Source organism: Mobula hypostoma, chromosome X1, assembly GCF_963921235.1.
Source record: "Mobula hypostoma chromosome X1, sMobHyp1.1, whole genome shotgun sequence".
NCBI lineage: Eukaryota > Metazoa > Chordata > Chondrichthyes > Myliobatiformes > Myliobatidae > Mobula > Mobula hypostoma.
In genome coordinates, this window is record NC_086128.1 from 4,805,911 (window position 1) to 4,830,975 (window position 25,065).

A 25,065-nucleotide genomic window follows, 5' to 3' on the forward strand; every position below is an offset into this window, starting at 1 on the left:
ATGTTAATTAAATAGCTAGTCACATTAGTCCTGAATTCACAGTTAAACAGCAACACTCTACTCTGCACACTGCCATTTGTTCTTTACATCACTCACTCTGAACACTGACACTTCCTTGCATCTTCAAACAAATTCCTCCAATGCCAGTTGACTTCCAGTGACCTCGTCTTCATGGATGACAGAGACTTGTGAGTAACACAGCCACTCACATTGCCATGTCACATAAGGCAGATAAGGGCTTGGCACCCAACAATCATTCATCCTGTTTTCATAAGGAACCATACTCTTGTCTATATTTCTCAATGGGTCAATATCCATGAAGACTAAGCTTTAACAGGTAGATAACCAATGATCCCTGTGGAAAGCAGATAGCTGGGGGGGGGGCGCGGGTGTAGATGTGCTTGATTGTGGGATCCTGTTGGAGATGGTGGAACTTATGGAGAATTATGTGCTGGATGTGGAAGCCAGTGGGGTGATAGGTGAGTACAAGAGGAACCCTATCCTTAGTGCGGCAGCGTGAGGATGGGGTGAGGGCAGATGTGTGCGAAATGGGAGAGACATGCATGAGGGCAGCATTGATGGTGGAGGAAGGGAAGCTCCTTTCTTTGAAGAAGGAGGACATCTCAGTTGTTCTGGAATGAGAAGCCTCATCCTGAGAGCAGATGCGATGGCGTCAGAGGAACTGAGATTAGGCGATGGCATTTTTACAAGTTATATGGTGGGACGAGGTATAGTCCAGAAAGCTGTGAAAGTCAGTGGGTTTATAAAAGATGTCAGTAGATAGACCATCTCCAGAGATAGAGACAGAGAGATAGAGACAGAGAAAGGGAAGAGAGGTGCTGGAAATGGACCAAGTAAATTTGAGGGCATGGTGAAAGTTGGAAGCAATGTTGAAGTCAACGAGCTCAGCATGGGTGCCAGAAGCAGCACCAATGCAGTCATCGTGGTAGCATAGGAAGAGCCGGAGTGTAATGCTCGTATAGACTTGGAACTTGGACTGCTCCACGTAGCGAGCAAAGAGGCAGGTGTAGTTGGGACCTATGTGAGTGCCCATGGCTACCCCTTTGGTTTGAAGGAAGAGGGAGGAGTCGAAGGAGAAATTATTGAGGGTGAGGACCATTTCTGCTTGATGAAGGAGAGTGATGGTGGAGGGGAACTGGTTGGGTCTGTTGTCCAGAAAGAAGTGGAGAGCTTTATGGTCCTCCTGATGGGGGATGGAGGTGTATCCATAGTGAAAATGAGAGAATCGGGGCCAGGGAACTTAAAGTCATAGAAAAGATCAAGAATGTGTGAAGTATAACAAGTTTAAGTAGGAAGGGACTGAACTAGGGCAATAAAACAGAGCCAAGGTATGCAAACAAGAGTTCAGTGGGGCAGGAGGAGGCAGAATCGATGGGTCTACCTGGAGAGTCAGGTTAAAGCTACTGATCCTCTCTACCCTCATTCCTTTAATGAGCACCGACTCATGAGATTCCAGCTTCATGAAGAAGATGAATCTCAAGGTTGCATATGGTATACATACTTTGATAATAATTTTGAACTTTGAACTTTCTTCCTCCTGTAGTCAATAATCAGCTCTTTGATTTCGCTGACGTTGAGTGAGAGATTGTTGTTGTGTTACCATTCAATAAATTTGATTATCAGGATATCTTAGCTACTGCCCAACGTAATTGAGCCATGGGAGGAGCAACAGCCAAGTCAGCAGGAACCATAGAGTGAAGACACATACCAGGATGAGTAGCTGCGGGAGGAAGAAATTGAGGACAAGGAGAAGCTGGTCATTCCACACCCTCCATGACAGGAAATTTCTGGCAGACTGTCCCAAAGACAATCCCTTTCTGCATATTTTTTGAGACAACATTTGAAACTGGAAGGCTTGTTATATGCCTGATAACATGGCACCTACCTGCACACTGATTCTCAAAACACTCATACATTCGAAGGTCATTTCAGTCACTACTATTTCTAAAAACAGTCTCCAGTCAATTAACAGTCATTCACTCTGAAACTTCCAGGAAATTTCTTACCTTAAAGTTGATACAGACTTTCTCTCCCATAAACAGCAGGCAGCAGCTCCCATTTCAATTCTCAGTTTTAACCAGACATTACATCAAGGGTTCCTCAGAACTTTCTTGGGAAAAAGTTTATTTTATAATCATTGTGAAGTCCTGGGAGAAAAAAAAAATAGCATTCCTCATTGACCATACTTTGCTTTCTCTTCACAAATGGCACACACATGAATTCAACTTTTCAGAAGCTGATAAATTCCTGGCAAGGAAATTTCCCCATTTGTAAACTTAATGACTTCATCCACAGGCCCACTTAATAACACTTGTAGTCATGTATTCTTATAGATATTTATACTCTATGAAGTTGCAGGCTACTCAGACGGGCAAAGAGTAATCTTGTCTTGATTCAGAGGAATAGTTATATAGCATCTGCAAGAGGTCACCTCATTTGAAATTGTGGTTAATTCTCTCACACTGCAGACAAATTTGGAATTTAATTGTTTACATGTGATTAAACGTTTACAGCCACACTCAGGTGTGAGTGTTCTTGTGAAGTGTCTGTGGAAGAAACACCTAGCTGGACTTGTGCAACAATGCTTTTTGAGCAGAAATATTTATATCTTCTGGGATTCCGGACCATTTGGTGACAGGGTGACGTGTATTAAGTAAAGACCTTTGAATGACATGTTTCTCAAACAGCAAGGTAGGAAGAAGCTGATCTTGTAGTGTTTGACACCTTTCAATGTCATTGCAATATTGAGATCATCCTTTGACTAGGGCGACACAGTGCTTCACAGCTTCAGTGACCCAGATTCAGTCTTAACCTCTGTTTCCGTCTGTGTGAAGTTTGTCTGTTCTCCCTGGGTTTGTGGGCTTCCTTTGGGTACTCTGATTTCCTCCCAAAGATATGTGGCTGGGAAGTGAATTGGCTGCTGTAAGTTGTCCCTCATGTGCATGTGAAGACCAGAATCCAGGGAGAAAATGATGAGAGCATGAGGATGATGGGACTCTATTTCCAGAAACTAAGTGTGTGCATTTTACAGAAAAGGTATTAATCAAGTGCCTTGATCAACTTTAAGAGATTACAGGTTGTTTTATCTGACCGGTCACCAGGGAGGCCAATGGCAATAATCAAGACAACCCAAGCAACCACTTACAGGTGTCAAATGTAAGTAATCTTGGACTATCTTCATGCCTCCCCCACTCCAACCCCCCTGAAGAGAGGATATCTGGCCCTGTGGGTTATGTGATCCGCCAGCCTCTCAGAGTCACACAACCAGTCGCTGGAAGGGTCCTTTTTCTCCCTCTGTCTGTCTCACTATACTCCTTGCCCATCCTCTGGGCTTCCCCCCTCCCCCTTTCTTTCTCCCTAGGCCTCCCGTCCCATGATCCTCTCCCTTCTCCAGCCTCGTATCCCTTTTGCCAATCTACTTTCCAGCTCTTAGCTCCATCCCTCCCCTTCCTGTCTTCTCCTATCATTTTGGATCTCCCCCTCCCCCTCCCACTTCCAAATCTCTTACTATCTCTTCTTTCAGTTAGTCCTGACGAAGGGTCTCGGCCCAAAACGTCGTCTGTACCTCTTCCTACAGATGCTGCCTGGCCTGCTGCGTTCACCAGCAATTTTTATGTGTGTTGCTTGAAATTCCAGCATCTGCAGATTTCCTCGTGTTTGCTGGAAGGGTGTTGGTTTATCTTGAGTTCTTCAGGGTTGTCTAATGAGGTTGCAGCAGCTTGGTGATGTGATGACACCATTTCTGAAAGATGAGGATGCTTGATGGTACTGTTTTTAAACGGCATTGTGCAACGCTGCAATCATTTCAGAACTTTTTAGAACAACTTTAGGAAACTATGTGATGTTGCTTTTGTGTCAAAAAAGAAGCAAATACATTTCAATCCCTTTATCTAGAAAAATAAATGCTATGTAAACCTGTTATAATATAATTTTAAAAAGTAGTATTTGTGTAGGCAGAAGAGACTGCTGATGTTGGAATCTGGAGCAATAATGTGCTGGAAGAACTCAGCAGGTCAAACAGCATCTGTAAAGGGAAAGGAACTGTTGACATTTTGGGTCAAAACCCTGCATTAGGACAGAGGGTGCAGAGGGGAGATGGCCAGCATAAAGAGGAGAAGTGGGGAGATGAGACAGGAGTCTGAGGTGATTGGTGGATGAAGGAGGGGTGAAAAATGATGGCAGGTTGTGCCAGGTTGGGAATGTGAGCAGGGGTGGAGTTGGAAGACAGTAGCATGCGAAAGATAGATGGAGGGAGAAAAGGAAAGATATAGATGGAGCGAGATTTGGGAGGAAAGTGTGAAGGTTAGGGATGGCTGTTAGAGGGATATAAGCAAGAACACAAAGTGCTACTAGTGCTAGAACATTATAAGTTAAAGAGATGATAATTAGAACCAGAACCACTAGGGGAGATGTGAATGGTAGACAGAACCAGGTAGGGGAGAAGTGTGGGTGGGGTTGTGAGATGCTTGTGGGTGAACTGTGTGTGGATCTAGGAGGGAAAGGGGATGAAGATGGGTTATGGTGGGCTGGAGTAGGGATTGTTTGATGGAAGGGTGACAAAAATGGGAGGACCAGAGGAGGATTGGAAAGACAGCAAGAGGGAGAAGGGGGAAGTTGGGGGTGGGGAAGGGGAAAGAGTACACTAGAGGGGAAAGTTTGCTAAAATTGGAAAACTTATGGCATTGAATTGAAGACTAGCCAGGTGGAATTTGAGGTGTTATTCCTCTAGCTTGTGTTGGGCCTCACCCTGGCAGAAGAGAGGATTAAAAAGAGCGCAGAGCCTTTTGGAACTTTTCAGCGGGCTTCAATCATCGTGAGCACTTGCTTGTCTAGCTGAGACGGCATGGGGTTTAAAAAGATCTTTTGGCCTTTTGGGACTTTTGGCAAGCTGCAATGATAATGAGCTATTAAGCACTTGGCAAAAGCCAATAAAAAGAAGCAAGTTGTAAGCAGAGCAGCTGTTGTGGGAGTGGCCATTGTTGGAGTGAACAGTGCTAGAGTGGTTAGGCTTTAGCTCAACAGGCTTGGATAAGATCTTTTCCCTCTTTATCTATTAGTACAGAGCTAGTGTTGTGAGAATTGGTCCAGGGTTAGTGGTATGTGTGAGATTTGGAAACTCTAGGAGATCTCCAGTCTCCCTGATAACTACAGCTACTGTACATAAAGTGCATCGAGCTGCAGCTCCTTAGAGACTTTGCTAAGAAATTGGAGCTGCAGCTGGATGACCCTTGGTTCATACAGAGAATGAGGAGGTGATAGATAGGAGCTGCAGGGAGGTAGTCACCCCTAACTTGCAGGAGGTAGGTACCTGGTTGACAGTCAGGAGGGGGAAAGCGAATAGGCAGCCAATGCAGAGTACCCCTGTGGCCGATCCCCTCAATAATAAAGTGTATTGCTTTGGGTACTGTTGGGGTGGGGAGGTGGGTGGAAATGACCTACCAGAGGGAAGCTGCAGTGATGGGGTCTCTGGCACTGAGCCAGGCTCTGTGGCTCAGAAAGAAAGGGAGATGAGGAACTTAGTAATTATAGGGATTCTATAATTAGAGAAGGGAAGAGACTCTATGGACTTGAAAGAGACATCCAGATGGTATGTCGGCTCTCAGATGCCAGGATCAGAGATGTCTCAGATCTGGTCTTCAACATTCTAAAGGGGGAAAATGAACAGCTGGAAGTCATGGTACATAATGGTATCAATGATGTATTTTTTTTTTAAAAAGGGAGGAGGTCCTGAAGAGAGAATAAAGGGATCTACATAGAAAGCTGAAAAGCAGGACATCCGGGTTGGTAATCTCTTGATTGCTGCCAGTGAGGGTAAGAGTAGGATGATATGGCAGATGAATACGTGGCTGAGAAAATGGTGCAGGGTTTCAGATTTATGAATCAGTGGAATCTCTTCTGGGGAAAGTATGACCTGTACAAAAGTGACAAATTGCATCTGAACGCGAGGGGGACAAAGATGCTTGTGGGCAGATTTGCTAGAGCTGTTGGAGAGGGATTAAATTAATTTGGCAGGCAGGTAGGTTCTGGAATGAATGAGCTGATGATGGGGCCTGTTTGTATACAAGTATACCAACTGTAGTGAGACTGTGAGGAAGGATAGGCAGATGACAGGACAAAATTGCAGTCAGTGGGATGAGTTAAAGTGTAACATGGGGGCAAAATTGAAAAGGCTGATGAATACAGGACTAAAGATGCTACATTTGAATGCACACAGTATACAGAATAAGGTGGATGATCTTGTAGAACATTTAGAGATTGGTAAGTATGACATTGTGTGCATCACTGAGTTGTGGCTGAAAGAAGATCATCCAACGGGACACATTGTATTGAAAGGAAAGGCAGGTAGGCAGAGGGGATGGGCTGGCTATGTTGGTTAAAAAACAAAATCAAATTCTTAGAAAGAGGTGATGTAGGATAGGAAGATGTAGAATCATTGAGGGCAGAGTCAAAGAACTGCAAGGGTAAAAAGACACTGATGGGAGTTATATACAGGCCCCGGAACAGTAGCCAGTAAGAGGGGTACAAATTACAATGAGAGATAGAAAGGACATGGAAAAAGGGCAATATTGTGATAGTCATTGGAGATTTCAAAATACAGGTAGATTGGGAAAATCAGGTTAGTGCTGGATCCCAAGAGAAGGAACTTATACAATACCTACGAAATGGCTTTTTGGAGCAGCTTGTGGTTAAGCTCACTAGGGAAAAGTCACTTTGGGATTAGGGAATTTAAGGCAAAGGAACCCTTAGGAGGTGGTGATCATATTATGCAGGATTCCCGTGGCAGTTTTAGAGGAAGACGCTAAAGTCAGATGTGTCAGTATTACAGTGGAGTAAAGATAATTACAGAGGCTTGAGAGAGGAGCTGGCCAAAGTTGATTAGAAGGGGACACTAGTAGGGATGACATCAGGACAGCAATAGCTGAAGTTTCTGGGAGAAATTCAGAAGGTGCAGGATAGACACGTTTCAAAGATGAGGAGGTATTCTAAAGGGAGCATGAGGCAACCATGGCTGACAAGTGAAGTTAAAGATGGCATATAATATAGCAAAAATTAGTGGGATGTTAGAGGATTGGGAAGCTTGTGAAAACCAACAGAAGGCAACTAAAAAAGCAATAACAAGAGAAAAGATGAAATATGAAGGTAAGCTAGCCAACAATATAAAAGAGGATACCAAAAGATTTTTCAGATTTATAAAGAGTGAAAGAGAGGCTAGAGTGGATAGCAGACTGTTGAAAAATGATATTGGAGGGGTAGTAATTGGAGCCAAGGAAATGGAGGATGAACTGATTAAGTATTTTGTGCCAGTCTTCACTATGGAAGACACTAGCAGTATGTCAGAAATTTGAGAGTGTCAGGGGGCAGAAGTGTGTGTAGTTGCAATTACTGAGGAGAAGTTACCACAAACGGGGTGGGGGGGGGGAGGTTATCACTTCCCCAGCTATAGGTTGACTCCGTATGGAGCCTAATACCCGAGGATTAGAATGACCTCATATAGCACTCTTTGGAGCAGCCCAGTAGTCTTAATAGTGATCTTTCAAGAATAAGTAGATTCTGGAATGATTCCAGAGGACTGGAAAATTGTATTCATAGAGTGGGAATAAAGGGAGCCTTTTCTGGTTTGTTGCTGGAGACTAGTGGTATTCCACAGGTGTTGGTATTGGGATCACTTCCTTTTATGTTATATGTCAATGCTTTGGGTGATGGAATTGATGGCTTTGTGGCCAAACTTTCAGACGATACAAAGATAGGTAGAGGGACAGGTAGTGTTGAGGAAGCAGGGAGGTTGCAGATTGACTTAGACAGATTGGCAGAATGGGCAAAGAAGTGCAAATGAAATATAATGTTAGGGTATGTATTGTTATACACTTTGGTAGAAGGATTATTCAAATATCAGAGGTGCAAAGGGACTTGGAAGTCCTTGTGCAGGTTTCCCTGAAGGTTATCTTGCCATTCGGTGGTAAGTAAGGCAGATGCAATATTTGCGTTCATTTTGAGAGGACTAGAATATAAAAGAAATGGTGTATTACTCAGACTTTATAAGGCATTGGTCAGACCAGGCTTGGAGTATTGTGAGCAGTTTTAGACCTCTTATCTAAGAAAAGATGTGCTGGTATTGGAGAGGGTCCAGAATATCTTTACAAGAATGATTCCTGGAATGAAAGGGTTAATGTGTGAGGAGCATTTGATGGCTCTGGGCCTGTGCTCTCTGGTGTTTAGAAGAATGAGGGGCAAATCTCATCGAAACCTACCAAATATTGAATGGCCTAGATAGAGAAGGTGTGGAGAGGATGTTTCGTATAGTGGGGGATTCTAGGACCAGAAGGCACAACCTCAGAATAGAGGGCTGTCCCTTTGGAACAGGCATGTGGAAGAATTTCTTTAACCAAAGGTGGTGAATCTGTGGGATTTGTTGCCACAGACAGCTGTGAAGCCCAAGTCATTGGGTATAGTTAAAGTGGAGGTTGATAGGTTCTTAATTAGTGAGGGAGACAAAGGTTACGAGGAGAAGGGGTTGAGAGGGATAATATATCAGCCATAATGGAATGGCAGAGCAGACTTGATGGGCCGAATGGCCAAATTCTGCTCCCATCTATTATGTTCTTACGGAGAAGGCAGAGGATGAATAGGTTAGTGTAGGAATGGGAGGGGAATTTAAATGACTTGCAACTGCAAGCTCACAATGGCCACTGCTGGCTGAGCATCGGTGCTCTGCTAAGCAGTCACTCAGTCTGCGCTTGGTCTCACCAGTTTAGATGGTGCCACATGAGCACTAAATACAGCAAACGAGGTTGGAAGAGGCACATGTGAATCTTTAGCTCACTTGGAAGGGCTGTTTAGTTCTCTGGATGGTGGTGAGGTAGGAGACGTACTATACCAACTGCAACTTCAGGAGAAAGTGCCAGTGGTCAGGGAAGGATGGGTGGGAGGGAATGAGTGGATCAGAAAGTCATGGAGGAAATGATTCATATGGAAGGATGGAAGGGTAGGGAGGAGGAGCAGTGGCTGGTGGTGGTACCTGTGACCGTAAACATGAAACTAATGGACTGTTGTTGAAGTAGACTGTTTGAAGAGGTGGTGGTGAGCCATCTACTTAAATCCTTGCATTCGCTGTGGTATAATTAGGAAAGGAATTCTAAGAATTTGACACATCAGTGATCGTGTATTAGAAATATCTTTCCAAGTCAGTATGTGAGCAAGTTGGAGGCAAGCTTGCATGCTGTGGGGTTCTATGCCTCCATTACCCTTCATGAATCTGGAGGTCACAGGTTCAGGATATGTTTTTTAAAGAAATGTAATTTATTCTTAAATGCTTTTGGTGAGCCACCCAGTTGTACCAAACTGGTGCCTGAAAGTACATTCGAAATTGTGCCAGTTGTATCACCTGGCGCCAGCCAAGACATCATGTTTGTATATGACGATGGCATCTTCTGCACTAGTTGACCCAATAAAGTTTACTTCAGTATTCACTATGGAAAAGGATCTTGACGATTGTAGGGATGACTTGCAGCGGACTGAAAAGCTTCAGCATATAGACATTAAGAAAAAGGATGTGGTGGAGCCTTTGGAAAGCATCAAGTTGGATAAGTCTCTGGGACCGGATAAGATGTACCCCAGGCTACTGTGGGAAGTGAGGGAGGAGATTGCTGAGCCTCTGGCGATGATCTTTGCATCATCAATGGGGACAGGAGAGGTTCCAGAGGATTGGAGGTTTGCAGATGTTGTTCCCTTATTCTAGAAAGGGAGTAGAGATAGCCCAGAAAACTATAGACCAGTGAGTCTTACTTCAGTGGTTGGTAAGCTGATGGAGAAGATCCTGAGAGGGAGGATTTATGAAGATTTGGAGAGGTATAATATGATTAGGAATAATCAGCATAGCTTTGTCAAAGGCAGGTCGTGCCTTACGAGCCTGATTGAATTTTTTGAGGATGTGACACAATACATTGATGAAGGTAGAGCAGTAGATGTAGCGTATATGGATTTCAGCAAGGCATTTGATAAGGTACCCCATGCAAGGCTTACTGAGACAGTAAGGAGGCATGGGATCCAAGGGGACATTGCTTTGTGGATCCAGAACTGGCTTGCCCACAGAAGGCAAAGAGTGGTTGTAGACGAGGCATATTCTGCATGGAGGTTGGTGACCAGTGGTGTGCCTCAGGGATCTGTTCTGGGACGCTTACTCTTCGTGATTTTTATAAATGACTTAGATAAGGAAGTGGAGGGATGGGTTAGTAAATTTGTTGATGACACAAAGGTAGGGGTTGTTGTGGATAGTGTGGAGGGCTGTCAGAGGTTACAGCGGGACATCGATAGGATGCAAAACTGGGCTGAGAAGTGGCAGATGGAGTTCAACCCAGATCAGTGTGAAGTGGCTCATTTTGGTAGGTCAAATATGATGGCAGAATATAGTATTAATGGTAAGACTCTTGGCAGTGTGGAGGATCAGAGGGATCTTGGGGTCCGAGTCCATAGGACGCTCAAAGCAGTTGCGCAGGTTGACTCTGCGGTTAAGAAGGCATACGGTGTATTGTCCTTCATCAATCGTGGAATTGAATTTAGGAGCCGAGAGGTAATGTTGCAGCTATATAGCACCCTGGTCAGACCCCACTTGGAGCACTGTGCTCAGTTCTGGTTGCCTCACTACAGGAAGGATGTGGAAACCGTAGTAGGGGTGCAGAGGAGATTTACAAGGATGTTGCCTGGATTGGGGAGCATGCCTTATGAGAATAGGTTGAGTGAACTCAGCCTTTTCTCCTTGGAGCGATGGAGGATGAGAGGTGACCTGATAAAGGTGTACAAGATGATGAGAGGCATTGATCGTGTGGATAGTCAGATGCTTTTTTCCAGGGCTGAAATGGTTGCCACAAGAGGGCATAGGTTTAAGGCGCTGGGGAGTAGGTACAGAGTAGAGTCAGGGGTAAGTTTTTTACACAGAGAGTGGTGAGTGCATGGAATGGGCTGTCGGCAACTGTGGTGGAGGCAAATACAATAGGGTCTTTTAAGAGACTTTTGGATAAGTACATAGAGCTTAGAAAAATAGAGGGTTATGGGTAATCCTAGTAATCTCTCAGGTAGGGACATGTTCAGCACAACTTTGTGGGCCGAAGGGCCTGTATTGTGCTGTAGGTTTTCTGTGTCTCTATGTTAAAGTCCTTCCTGATATCTGGGAAACTGTGCCAGAATTAGGATAGCTGCTCCAGATTAGTTAAATGACATCCTTTTACAGTAATGCTTACTGCTTCTTATTTACCAGTAGTGTCCCAGTCACATTCTCCATTCCTGGTTATGTCCCTTTGTTGGGGCAAACTTTGGGGTGATGGCGCTAGAGCATGCAGGCTGGAGAGTGATTGGTCCATACTTGATAAATTCTCAGGGAATTAGTTAAATACGAGCAAGGGAACATCCTTCAGTTTATGTATTTAAATGTGGCAGAAGAGGTGGCCGTGGACTGTCATGTCGAATGGGAATCAGAATTCAAATGTTTGGCCATCAGGAAGTTCCACTTTTGGCAGATGGAGTGGAGGTGCTCAACAAAGCGGTTCCCCAATTTACGACAGGTCTCACCAATGTAGAGGAGGCCGCATCGGGAGTACTAGACACAATAGATGGCCCCAGCAGATTTACAGGTGAAGTGTTGCCTTACCTGGAAGAACTGTTTGGGTCCAGAATGGAGGTGAGGGAGGAAGTGAATGGGCAGGTATAGCACTTAGGCCACTTGCAGGAGTAAATGCCAGGAGGGAGATCAGTGGGGAGGGATGAATGGACAAAGGAATCCTGGAGGGAGCGATCCCTGTTGAGAGAGGGGGAAGGTAAAGTTATGTTCAGTGTTGGGATCCCTTTGGAGATGACGGAAGTTGTGGAAGATGATGTATTGGATGTGGAGACTCGTGGGATGGTAGGTAAGGACAAGAGCAACTCTATTACCGTTAAGGCGGTGGGAAGATGGGGTGAGCATAGATGATTGGGAATAACTATATTTTTCTACTGTTCAGCTTTCACATTGAGGATTACCTTCTTCAGGTTGTATGGTATTGTTATTGTACTAAATGGGATCAATTACAAACACATTCAGCAGCTCTAAAGAGAGTGTCAACGAGGGTGAAATGGGCCACAGTTTCTACCTTCATGGGTCAACATATCATTCACTCTGCTAGTATTTAGCTAGGTAACCAATCAATAAATACAGAATAGAATCTCTGGAAAACAAGCAAACACAAGGCAAAATGAAGTGCCAAGTTGGTAAAGCCATAACACAGGACTCAAGGCACAAAAAAAGTGGAAGCAGCAGGGTTTAAAATAGCTCACTCATCCTCCAACCAACAGACCAGATCAAAGATTTGCAGACTTCCCCCATTCATTCATAGGTAGTCCCGGACATCTAAAAAAGGAGGCACGATGAACATCTCCATCCTCAATACATAAAAGTCAGGCTATGTACAGTGGAGCGATTAATTGACCTCTGCAGCCTCCTGAGATACTCAGCTGCACAGATGCCAGTCCAGTCAATTTGATTGATTGCCTGTGAAATCAAGAAACTGCTTAGTCTTCTAGTTAGAGGAGACAATCCTGCAACTCAACAGCATCCCAGCCATCAAGCTGAAACCTCCCACTCCAAACTTCGCCTTATCTCCAGTCTGCCTGTTCATGTGCAGCTGCAGTACTGACATTCAAGCACCAAGGAGGATTATTGTTGATAAATGTCAGTCATCTCAGTTTCACAACTTTGCTGGATGACTTCAACCTGTATAGTCTCATGTTTTCAACCATGTTTTGTTGCTTCAGTAACGACCCCTCCATCCATTATAAAGTTTAGAAGTGGGGATGTTACTGAAGACTGCACAGGCTCTAGATACATTTATAATTAATTAGATTGAGAAGGAATCTATGCCCACTTACAGTAGGATTTATACAACATTCACATGGGCTGATGAACAGCAAATAACATTCAAAGTTCAAAATACATTTATTATCAAAGTATGTATACATTATACAACCTTGAGATTCATCTCCTAACAGGCAGCCACTAAACAAAGAAACAGAAAAGAGCCCATTAAAAGAAGAAAACCATCAAACACCAAATGTGCAGGGAAAAAAACAAATCATGCAAAGAATAAAAGTAAGCAAATAGCATTCAGAACTGAAGTTTACAAAAGTTAGTTCATTCATAGACACGAAGCCACAGCCTCAGTTCAGCACAGAGCTGAGTAAAGGATGCGGATCAGCGAGCTGAACCGGCTCATTCCTTTTTTAAACAAAACTACTTTTATTACAAATTCAAACCACTATAGTAGTATGCAGTCATATTACAAAACAAAAGACCAAACAATTCAAAAGTAATATACGAGGGGTGATTGATAAGTTCGTGGGCTAAGGTAGAAGGAGTCAATTTTAGAAAACCTAGCACATTTATTTTTCAACATAGTCCCCTCCTACATTTACCGTACACACTTAGTCCAGCGGTCATGGAGCATACGGATCTTGGACCTCCAGAAAGTACCCACAGCAGCGGTGATTGATAAGTTCGTGGCCTAAGGTAGAAGGAGATGAGTTGTTAACTTCAAGCTTTCTGCACAATCACTCAAACAGTTGACCTGCACGAGCATGCAACGAGAGCTGTATAACTCATCTCCTTCTACCTTAAGCCACAAACTTATCAATCACCCCTGCTGTGGGCACTTTCTTGAGGTCCAAGATCTGTATGCTCCATGACTGCTGGACTAAGTATGTACATGTAGGAGGGGATTATGTTGAAAAATAAATCTGCTAGGTTTTCTAAAATTGACTCCTTCTACCTTAGGCCATGAACTTATCAATCACCCCTCGTACATTAAACTAATACATTCCCATCCGTATCAAGGATGGCATTTAACCTCCGCCGTGCCCATTGGTCCTGAAACAATTCCATGTCAATTCCATGTGTTCTTTTTCAACTGCTAACCGGGCACATACACACACCCTGAACATTGCTGGTCAGTCAACCTGAGCAGAACCATCCGCTGCCCATCTCCAGGACCCATTGATAGCTATCTTAGCCAGCCCTAGGAGACGGTTAACTAGGACACCCTCCTCTCTCACTGCCCCCTCCTTACTGGATGACCAAAGATGAAGAGATTGTGGCTAAAATGCAGCCAGAAGGTGAGGAGCAACCTCCTTAGTTATGCAAATAGGGGCTGCAGCCTTGTACACTACATGTACATATGGTACACGATCTCTTCCAGCCCACAGAAGTGCCAGTTGGCTGAGAGATCCATGTAGAAACAGAGAAACTTGTTGCAAGGCATTGCTCTAGGCAGCACCCTCCACCTCAGGTCTCCAATGTGTAAGGGGAGGACACCTTCATAAAAGGACTTCCACTAGGGAACTGGCCCATTACTCACTTTCGGCCCTGATACCCTGACCTTTATAATCTGGCCCAGCACTTAAATCCTCCAAGTATTGGGTCGTTCCTCACTCTCGATGTTTCACATCATACAGATTGCCATTTCCCCTTAAGGTTCAGTAGCATTAACACTTCCTTTCAATTCTTTGATTTTTAACCAATAATTATTGGCTTAATTAACAAGTCGCTTATATGCAGTGTTAACAAAAGCATGACAAAATCTGAGTATTCTGGAGTGACTGCCTCCAAGGACGTTCAACCAACTGTAGGCTTTGGGAGGTCAACTAAAAGCTCCTTACTTGTCCTGGAGGAGTTTCAGGAGAACTCAAGAAGTTCACCACCATCAAGACAAAACTGCAGCTACGTATCCACAATACTGACTTTATGAGGGGGGAACACAGTTGTACAGCATATGTCCTGACGAAGGGTCTTGGCCTGAAATGTCGACTGCACTTCTTCCTAGAAATGCTGCCTGGCCTGCTGCGTTCACCAGCAACTTTGATGTGTGTTGTAGAGCATATGATCTCTTAGATATAATGAAGCAATTCATAAAGGTGATGGCTCTTAACTTCAGAAAAGACAACAGCAGCAGGCGTTGCTTTTACAAATTGGAGTACAGATTGGATGGGTTGCACCTGAACTCGGGGGGCGGGGGGGTGTGCAATATCCTTGCCGGTAGGTTTGCTAGCATGGTTCGGGAGGATTTAAACTAATTTGCAAGGGGGATGGAACCTGGAGCGATAGAACAGTGGAAGAAGTTCATGGAGTAAAACCAGATCTAACACATAGAGGCTCTGAGGAAAGAGAAGCAGAATAAAGGGTGTAAAGACAGGAAGGTAGAAGGCCTGAAGTGTGTGTACCTCAATGCAAGAAGCATCAGGAACAAAGGTGATGAACTGAGAGCTTGGATACACACATGGAATTATGATGTTGTGGCCATTACAGAGACTTGGCTGGCACCAGGGCAGGAATGGATTCTCAATATTCCTGGATTTCAGTGCTTTAAAAGGGATAGAGAGTGGGGGGGGGGGAAGGGGAGGAGGAGTGGCATTACTGGTCAGGGATACTATTACAGCTACAGGAAGGGTGGGTAATGCAGCAGGATCCTCTTTTGTGTCAGTATGGGTGGAAATCAGGAACAGGAAGGGAGCAGTTACTCTACTGAGAGTATTCTATAGGCCCCCTGGTAGCAGCAGAGATACCGAGGAGCAGATCGGGAGGCAGATTTTGGAAAGGTGCAAAAATAACAGGGTTGTTATCATGGGTGACTTTAACTTCCCTAATATTGATTGGCACCTGATTAGTTCCAATGGTTTAGATGGGGCTGAGTTTAAGTGTGTCCAGGATGGATTCCTGTCACAGTATGTGGACAGGCCAACTAGGGGGAATGCCATACTAGATCTAGTATTAGGTAACGAACCGGGTCAGGTCACAGATCTCAGTGGGTGAGCATCTGGGGGACAGTGACCACCACTCCCTGGCCTTTAGCATTATCATGGAAAAGGATAGAATCAGAGAGGACAGGAAAATTTTTAATTGGGGAAGGGCATTATGAGGCTATAAGGGTAGAACTTATGGGTGTGAATTGGGATGACGTTTTTGCAGGGAAATGTACTATGGACATGTGGTCGATGTTTAGAGATCTCTTGCAGGATGTTAGGGATAAATTTGTCCCGGTGAGGAAGACAAAGAATGGTAGGGTGAAGGAACCATGGGTGACAAGTGAGGTGGAAAATCTAGTCAGATGGAAGAAGGCAGCATACATGAGGTTCGGGAAGCAAGGATCAGATGGGTCTATTGAGGAATATAGGGTAGCAAGAAAGGAGATTAAGAAGGTGGGTTGGCAAGTTTGCAGATGACACAAAGGTTGGTGGTGTTGTAGATAGTGTAGAGGATTGTCAAAGATTGCAGAGAGACATTGATAGGATGCAGAAGTGGGCTGAGAAGTGGCAGATGGAGTTCAACCCGGAGAAGTGTGAGGTGGTACACTTTGGAAGGACAAACTCCAAAGCAGAGTACAAAATAAATGGCAGGATACTTGGAAGCGTGGAGGAGCAGAGGGATCAGAGAGTACATGTCCACAGATCCCTGAAAGTTGCCTCGCATGTGAATAGGGTAGTTAAGAAAGCTTATGGGGTGTTAGCCTTCATAAGTCGAGGGATAGAGTTTAAGAGTCGCAAGGCAATGATGCAGCTCTATAAAACTCTGGTTAGGCCACACTTGGAGTACTGTGTCCAGTTCTGGTCGCCTCACTATAGGAAGGATGTGGAAGCATTGGAAAGGGTACAGAGGAGATTTACCAGGATGCTGCCTGGTTTAGAGAGTATCCATTATGATCAGAGATTAAGGGAGCTAGGGCTTTACTCTCTGGAGAGAAGGAGGATGAGAGGATACATGATAGAGGTATACAAGATATTAAGAGGAATAGATAGAGTGGATAGCCAGCGCCTCTTCCCCAGGGCACCACTGCTCAATACAAGAGGACATGGCTTTAAGGTAAGGGGTAGGAAGTTCAAAGGGGATATTAGAGGAAGGTTTTTTACTCAGAGAGTGGTTGGTGCGTGGAATGCACTGCCTGAGTCAGTGGTGGAGGCAGATACACTAGTGAAGTTTAAGAGACTACTAGACAGGTATATGGAGGAATTTAAGGTGGGGGGTTATATGGGAGGCAGGGTTTGAGGGTCGGCACAACATTGTGGGCCGAAGGGCCTGTACTGTGCTGTACTATTCTATATTTAAGTCTATGTCTATGTGTTGGGGCTTTGCCAATATTTACCTGCTGTTAGCTGATGAAAGGTCATCAACCTGAAACACATCAACTTTCTATCTCAACAGATGCTGCCTAAAATGCTGAGAGTTTACAGCAGATTCTATATTTACTCCTGATTTCAACATCTGTAGTTTTTAAACCATTTTCAGCTATTTTCTGGCTTAGTTGTGGAATCACCTTGTTTCAGGTCACATGGTCAAGTTGACAAGGGTAAAGCGGTGGATGTTGTCTATATGGACTTCCGTAAGGCCTTTGACAAGGTTCCACATGGAAGGTTAGTTAGGAAGGTTCATATTGTTAGGTATTAATATTGAAGTAGTAAAATGGATTCTGCAGTGGCTGGATGGGAGACGCCAGAGAGTAGTGGTGGATAACTGTTTGTCAGATTGGAGGATGGTGTGTAGCGGTGTGCCTCAGGGATCTGTACTGGGTCCAATGTTGTTTGTCATATACATTAATGATCTGGATGATGGGGTGGTAAAGTGGATTAATAAATATGCAGATGATACTAAGATAGGTGGAGTTGTGGATAATGAAGTAGGTTTTCAAAGCTTGCAGAGAGATTTAGGCCAGTTAGAAGAGTGGGCTGAAAGATGGCAGATGGAGTTTAATGCTGATAAATGTGAGGTGCTACATTTTGGTAGGACTAATCAAAATAGGACATGCATGGCAAATGGTAGGGCATTGAAGAATACAGTAGAACAGAGTGATCTAGGAATAATGGTGCATAGTTCCCTGAAGGTGAAATCTCATGTGGATAGGGTGGTGAAGAAAGCTTTTGGTATGCTGGCTTTTATAAATCAGAGCATTGAGTATAGGAATTGGGATGTAATGTTGAAATTGTACAAGGCATTGGTAAGGCCAAAGTTGAAGTATTGTGTACAGTTCTGGTCACCGAATTATAGGAAAGATGTCAACAAAATAGAGAGAGTACAGAGAAGATTTACTAGAATGTTACCTGGGTTTCATCAGCTAAGTTACAGAGAAAGTTTGAACAAGTTGGGTCTTTATTCTTTGGAGCGTAGAAGGTTGAGGGGGGACTTGATAGAGGTATTTAAAATTATGAGGGGGATAGATAGAGTTGACGTGGATAGGCTTTTTTCCATTGAGGGTGGGGGAGATTCAAACAAGAGGACATGAGTTGAGAGTTAAAGGGCAAAAGTTTAGGGGTAACATGAGGGGGAACTTCTTTACTCAGAGAGTGGTAGCTGTGTGGAACGAGCTTCCAGCAGAAGTGGTTGAGGCAGGTTCAATATTGTCATTTAAAGTTAAACGGGACAGCTATATGGACAGGAAAGGAATGGAGGGTTATGGGCTAAGTGCAGGTCAGTGGGACTAGGTGAGAGTAGGAGTTCGGCATGGACTAGAAGGGCCGAGATGGCCTGTTTCTGTGCTGTAATTGTTATATGGTTATATATGGTTGTTTGCCAGGGTGTTCCCAGAATGTGTCCCACCCAGATGATGAATTAGGAAATCTGTGATAGTGTTAGAGGTTCTTGTAGGACAATGACTCAACCACCTTATTTAAAGATCATGAAGAGTGAGTACTGGATGCTGGCTTTGTCAGTAAAGCCAATTTATCATGAATAAGAAGGTAAAATTCTAAGCTGGTATCCATGACACAAGTTCAACTCATTCTTGCAATTGCCATTTTCTCTGTTTGCATGCAACTACATGTAAAATTGGTATAAATCGCAAATCATTTTGAAATAGATGTGTTTGATTTCCAAAGAAAACAATAGAAAATAAAACCCACCATATTGCAATTGCATCTTTAAACATGGAGTCTTAGTTATACATGCTCTTTAGCCCAGCTTGTTTGTACCCAACACGTTGCTCAAATGAGCTAGTCCCATTTGGCCATATTTAGCCCATATCCCCTTCAACTTTTTCTATCCACCTAATTGTTCAAATGCCTTTTAAATGTAATCATTCATAATTGTACCCACCTCTATCACTTCCACTGGCAGCTCATTCCATATACTCACTGTAAACTTGCCCCTCCAGTCCCTTTTTAAATCTTTACCACCTCATTTCAAGATCTCCCTATACTGGGAAAAGACTTTGGATATTCATCTTATCTATGCCCCTCATGATTTTATATATAGTACCTCTATAAGGTCAAAGGCAATTGACCTTGGATGTAGTTGTTGTAAATGCAGGCATTGTAAACCTCCCAAGTGAAATGGTAAGGAAGCTTCAAAATCAAGATCACTTTGTCAGTTTAAGCAACAAGCTCACAATATCAGGCCATGATTTGGCATCGGAGTGTATAGATGCTTCCTGTGCTTTGCTGAAACGTGTACTTGTTCAGATGAGAAATTTTGGCACAACTGTGCCAACTTCATTTAGCTAGTAGGAGTTTTGTTCTTAAGACTTCACCCATCAAGGTGTTATTGCATTACAGGACTTGTGAAAACCACATAGGAACCTAGCTTGCACAAGGTCAGGACTGATGAGTGGAAATGCCCAAATGTGCCATCTCTGACATATACCATGTACAATTGGACCACAAGTCCCTACAAAGGATTGCAAGGACTGCTGCGAGGAAAATCAGGGTCTCTCTTCCATCCATTAGAGATATTTATCAGGAGTGCTGCATACGCAGGGCCCTTAGCATTGTCTGTGATCCCTCCCACCTGTCCATCAATCTCTTTGACACCCTCTCCCCCATCAAGCTGAAGGTACGGTAGCATTAGGACAAGAACTGTTATGATGGGAACCAGCTTCTTTCCCCAAGCCATACGACCACTGAACTCTGTGCCTCCACCCAGGTCTCATTATGAATGAAGCACCAGTTGTGTTATACTGTTTACTTTTTAACTTGTATTATATATGCCCTTATATATAGGCATCCGTTAGTCTCGTGAGACCATGGATTTGCGCCTTGGAAGGTTTCCAGGGCGCAGGCCTGGGCAAGGTTGCCCGTGCTGCAAGTCTCTCCTCTCCACGCCACCGATGTTGTCCAAGGGAAGGGCACTAGGGCCAATACAGGTTGGCACTGGTGTCATCGCAGAGCAATGTGTGGTTAAGTACCTTGCTCAAGGACGCAACACGCTGCCTCAGCTGAGGCTCGAACTAGCGACCCTCAGATCACTAGACCGATGCCTTAACCACTTGGCCACGCGCCAACACATGCCCTTATTATTTGTTAATTTATTTGTGGTAATATTACTTTATATGTGTGAGCTATATGTACTGTGTTGTGCATCTTGGTGGGGAGGTATACATGTGTGCGCTTGAATGACAATAAGCTTGAACTTGTGAAGGCATGGGAAGCAGAACTGTAAGCTGGAAAATTTCTCTGCACCTTTTCCAGACTGACAAATAAATGGTGTTGTAGGCTGAAGCCTACTCTCCATGCTGGCATTTCACTTGATGTCAGAACCTGACAAAGGTGCAGTGGAGAGCTGGTTAGCATTGTTATCAGTTCTGATGCAGGATTTCAAGCTGAAATGTTGACAATTTCTTTCCTCACACTGATGCTACTTGAACTGCTAAGTTCGTCCAGCAAATTGTTGCTGTGACATTGTTATTGGCTGGTGACTCTCGACTGCCTCTGTACATTCATTTCTGTTGATCCTGACTTGTCATTTTTGGACAATTTATCATAATCCTTCTGTCTAACTGAAAGGTACGTTAGGATTGTCATGTCCTTTAATCCTCTCTGGTAGTTTTTTGAAAATTTGGCCCCTTCCCTGTTGCATTCAAATCCTCATGACTTGCTTTCATACCATAAGTTTCTCTTCCTTCTGGTAGAAAAAAAATCCTCTCATGCTTAGAACCATTAGAATCTGGATCTGAAATTGTGAATAATTATCTAAAATAGGTTGGGTGATGGTGGGAGAATAGAGATTCAGGCAGTATTTAAAGAACCACAACCAAGTTCGGACTGATTTATACTCATGAAAATTAGCCTCCTTTATAGTTTGTTCCTCATGTTATTCCTGTGCTGTACTGAGTCTGCTGAACATCCTTCAACAGGAAATAATTGTGAGCTACTTGTTGAGTAGAACATATTTACTCTGCATTCATCTAATTAGGTTCTGTTTATAAACCGATATTCTTGGATGTGATGCAGAGAGATTATTTCAGCCAATCAGAGAAAATAAACGTGCACTAATAGAGAAACAGAAAACGGGAAATGAGTTTTGTTGTATAACTGCACAGAGTACGGTGAGGTGAAACAGAGGAAACAACATCTGTTCTCATTTTGCCATGAGCAGGTAATTTTGTGACTTTTTTTTTAGAGCTCCAGGGTCAGAGGAATATTGAGGGTCCAGACTGTGACAAGACGTGTTGCTCTGTGTGGAAACAATAACTCTTTTTCTTCCTACAAACCAGTCTGACCTGTTGAGCTTTACTAGTGTTTTCTGTTTTTATTTAATTCTTTCAGTGATATTGGTTAAGAAGCAAACACTGGCTGCAGACAGTAGAAGCAATTTCCATGCTTTTAAAATAACATCAAGGTTACCATTTCCTTGTAAAGGCATTCAGGTCCTTTGTTTAACCTTTCATCAGAAAGATATTATCTTCTACACATTAGCACAGCACAATGATTGGTTGAAATAATCTCTCTACATCACATCTAAGAAAATTGTTTTATTAACAGAAACTAATGAGATATCAGCCTGGATTTTATGCTCAAATCACTGGTATGTGACTGGAACCTATAAAATTAGAGACTTGAAATTTTGAATCTTGTTAACCATATGTAATTATGAATATTCAGTGGAAGTTTGTGGATGGCATGGAAATTAGTGGTGGTGTTGGTGTTGATAGTGAGGATCATTGTGGTCTACAGAATGAGATTGATCAGTTGGTAAAATGGGCACAGAGAATCAGAATCAGGTTTATTATCACTGGCATGTGTCATGAAATTTGTTAATTTAGGAATAATAGGTGGAATTTAATCCTGATAAGTGTGAGGTAATCAAGGTATTTTAAAACATTTTTTCAAGGGCATGATTTTGGTAAGTAGAATTCTGGACATTTTTGTGTTTTTAATTTTCTGAAGGTTCCTACATGAACTTCTTACATAAGGGTAGTGAGTATGATCAGTCTTTTCAAACACTAAAGTAATTTTTCCCAAGTTTGATCTTATGCTCACCAGGTGTCAACATTTGCAAACAGTAAATTGTCATTGGCATTTTACCAAGATCAGGACCATAAATGGATTCCTTCCAGTTATAGTCTTGTTCAAGCTGTGATGTCCAGACTAAGATCAATTGACCAATCAAAGTACAGTAGATGAACCTGGGCCTGACTGTTCTGTGACTCAATATCTTATAAAACAAAGGGGACTAAATTAGGCTACATAAGAGTCATAGCTTAATACAGTATGGAAGCAGGCCCTTTGGCCCAATCCAGCATGCTGACCAAGATACCCATCTAAACTAATCTCAGTTTCCTGTTTTAGCCCATATCTCTCTAAGTTTTTCTTATCCAGAATCAGAATCAGGTTTATTATCACCGGCATGTGACGTGAAATTTGTTAACTGAGCAGCAGCAGTTCAATGCAATACATAATCTAGCAGAGAAAAAAATAATACCAAATAAAATAAAAATAATAATAAACAAGTAAATCAATTACATATATTGAATAGATTCTTTAAAATGTGCAAAAACAGAAATACTGTATATTTTTTTAAAAAGTGAGGTAGTGTCCAAAGATTCCATCTCCATTTAGGAATCAGATGGCAGAGGGAAAGAAGCTGTTTGCACAACTCTTTTTCCAGTACTCTTTGAAACAAAGGACCCAATTTAATTCCAGTTTTGCGGACGACAAGCATACGAACATAGTTTAGTGTGATTCATGCTGCTCAGGAAATTAGGACACACAATTATGACTGTCCTGTTGTATATGTTACTGTACATACTATTTATTATAAATTACTATAATTTGCACATTGCACATTTAGACAGAGACGTAACAGAAAGATTTTTACTCCTCATGTATATGAAGGATGTAAGAAATAAAGACAATTCAATTCAGTTCAGTAGTCCATGTGTCACACAGGCACTTTGATTGATCTTAGTCTGGACACCACAATTAGTTTCTGACCATAATAGGATAAATCCATTGCTAGCCCTGACTGGATATATGCAGTTAGTTAAGTTGATAATTTTGCATCATTGATTAGATACTTCTTGCATCATATTAGGCTATAAAGATCTAACTTCTGTCATATGGCAGATCTTCTACTGCCTCAGAAGTCACAGACTCCATGCAGTTTTACTGTTTGATCCGGAGTAGTCGCATTGTAGTTCTTTACATAGAGTCTTCTCAGCACAACACATTCCTTGCATTTTCTCGTTTACCTGCACTGCACTCTCTCAGTAGCTTTTACACTTTATTCTGCATTGTTATTGTTTTACCTTGTTCTACCTTAATGTACCGAATTGATCTATATGAGCTGTATGCAAATCAAGCTTTTCACTATCTCGGTTGCTGTGAACTCTCTCTGCACTCTCCAATGCAATCATATCCTTGACAGAGAGTAGCAAGTGATAAGATCAGGAAGAGAGAGATCATGAGATAGTGCAACAAGTTTGTGAAAATGAGAGCACACCTGCTATCTCCAACACGATCTACTACTGCAGTATCAACTGGAAAACTTTTATTCTAATGACAACTACTAAGAGAATGGTTTTCACTGGGCCAGTTTGTTCCCAAAGGAATAGGTTGTGTTTGGTCAAGTGGGTGCTAAAACGCTGGAATTTCATTGTGAGTTTAGGTAGTGGAAAAGTGAGCTTCAATAGTCATAGTCATAGTCATACTTTATCGATCCCGGGGGAAATTGGTTAAATTTGAGAATTAAGATCCATGAGAAGTGGATTTATTCATAGACTTAAGTTACTAGACTGTGAGCTTTGATGTAAATTTGAAATATAGAAGATTTTGAACGCTAATTTGTATCTAATGTGAAAGTATGGCTCAAGATTGAGAACGGATGTTTTTGCTGATAGCACATTATTGATACAGCACAATTAGCAATAGGTGTTTTTTTCTGCTTAAGGGTTGGTACTGAGTGATACTTCCTGTTATGATTCTAACTTTATACCCTATATTAAGTTGCTAGTGTGACCTAACCAGAATGATACAGTAACAGAGATGAAATGTGTTGTTAACTCCAAGATGTACCCTTGCATTGTGTGGCTTGTTTTATGTTAAGTTTGTCCTGTTTCTATATTTAGATATTCTTTATTCTATCCCTGTTATGTACACATCAGATTCAATTATTTTTTATGTATGTTTCTTGTTGTGTTTTGAGTTTTAATTGTCTATTTAACAAGAAATGAAGTGAAATTGTTCAAAATACATTCCAATATTCTTTGCAGAGCCTTGTATTGATCCACAGAAATCTATTCTTGTACTGAGGAGGAATGTGACCTGGCGGAGTTGGCGATGAGCAAGTGACAGACATAGTCAATTAACATGGTGTTGGTTCCTCTGAAACTGTGCCAGTGAAAGGGCCAATCAGTTTCACATTGCATTGTCTGCCACAATGACGTCAGCACTCTGCATCCTCTCCTTACTTCTTGCATGGCTTACCCATAAGATAAGACTTCTTGCATCTTGGGCTGTGAATTTGAACCTGTTCCAACACGTTACAGATGTTCTCCTACAGCTAATACACCTCTTACTGGGCAACTTGGAAATGGAACTTAGGCATTGGCAGCTGAACAGACTGTGTGGCCCCTGGCACAGAAGGAATCAGCATCTAAGTTCTATTCCACCCAGGCCCAATGTTTCCACAAGATGATCTATTCCAAGGTCTGTGACCTCTTCTAGCTTCAAAGACAGCTGTACATCTTGAACTGTTCTCACAGTTAATGGAAAGTTAATAGTTATCTCTCGGCTTCCTAAGTTCAGGATCATTTCAGGCTGATGCCC

General features: G+C 42.7%; 1 protein-coding gene across 5 annotated transcripts in view; it reads left to right on the forward strand.

The window, feature by feature from the left end:
* The window catches only part of LOC134340352 (rho GTPase-activating protein 27-like), a 280,428-nt gene that overhangs the window by 45,900 nt on the left and 209,463 nt on the right, over window positions 1-25,065 (forward strand). The window contains exon 1 of one of the 5 annotated variants that reach the window (XM_063037493.1): window positions 21,374-21,394. The exons of the other annotated variants lie outside the window; for them this stretch is intronic. The gene's annotated coding sequence lies outside the window, so the exon portion shown is untranslated. Of the gene's footprint in view, window positions 1-21,373; window positions 21,395-25,065 lie in introns of those variants that run through there. 5 annotated transcript variants of the gene reach the window in all.